Below are 1,215 nucleotides of genomic sequence, written 5' to 3'. Positions count from 1 at the left end.
GAGGGGGCAGGGAGTGTGTAAACCAGTGTGGAGGGATCAGCATTTCCTTTAAAGCCTGTATAACAAGTCTGTTCTGCATTGTATATTACCCTCTAGGAAGTCCACTTACCAGTTCCCCTTTCCTGGTATTTTTGGGGGTTTCTGAGGAATACTTATACTTTCCACAAGTCTGTGCTGATAGTCACTTGTTTCTCTGCCAGCCTCCTGCCCCAGGAAATTCTGCCAGTGACCTCTTGCCATCCTATATGTGGCTTCTCTGAGAAGCTACTTAATCTCTCTGTGCTGTCCCAGGAACCCAGCTCTTTCCTCACCACAGCCAAGGATAAAGATTTTAAGTCAGAGATAGGGTAATGGTGGTATATTAGGAAAAGGGAACAGCTAGAATGGAACAAAGTGGAAAATGTCAGAGAGCATATGGAAAAAAAAGAAAGTGACCAGCAGTTAAGAGAAGCAGGCAGAAGAGTATTTTAAGGGGTCAGACCTGATGAGATGCTGTAAGAAACGGAGTCTATGTTGAATAACAGCTACATTAGATGCTGTGGAATCATTCCAGCTGAAATCGAAAAAGAGATGGCTTCAGGACTGGCAGAAAAAGGATAAAGTAAAAGGAAATGGAAGAACAGTAAGTTAACTTTTACTGATGAGTAAGCAACCTTCTGAGAAATACAGAAGTATTAAAAGCACAAACTGCCTGGCCAACCACAACCGCTTGAGGGCGTTGCAAGCTACATGACTAAACCAAAAATCTGTCCCCGTAGCTCCCTCTTCCGGCAGGTAGGCGCTACACACTAAGGATGATATCACTTTAAAAAGCGCTTGCCAATCAATACACATACCTCTGTGAGAACCATATTTATAATAATGCGACGAGGATTTTGTTGTGCTTTCAGACAAAATAAAGAATATTAAAAAATATGAGCCACTCATTTTTCTTCTGGTTTATTCAACATTCACATGATCACATCTATGTAACTGAATCCTTCAGTTCAGTTCAGTTCAGTCGCTCAGTCGTGTCCGACTCTTTGTGACCCCATGAATCGCAGCACGCCAGGCCTCCCTGTCCATCACCAACTCCCGGAGTTCACTCAAACTCACGTCCATCGAGTCAGTGATGCAATCCAGCCATCTCATCCTCTGTCGTCCCCTTGTCCTCCTGCCCCCAATCCCTCCCAGCATCAGAGTTTTTTCCAGTGAGTCAACTCTTCACATATTTCT

The sequence above is a fragment of the Bison bison genome, unplaced genomic scaffold (assembly GCF_000754665.1).
Source record: "Bison bison bison isolate TAMUID 2011002044 unplaced genomic scaffold, Bison_UMD1.0 scf7180017864160, whole genome shotgun sequence".
Taxonomy (NCBI): Eukaryota; Metazoa; Chordata; class Mammalia; order Artiodactyla; family Bovidae; genus Bison; species Bison bison.
Note: the sequence above shows the minus strand (reverse complement) of the source record.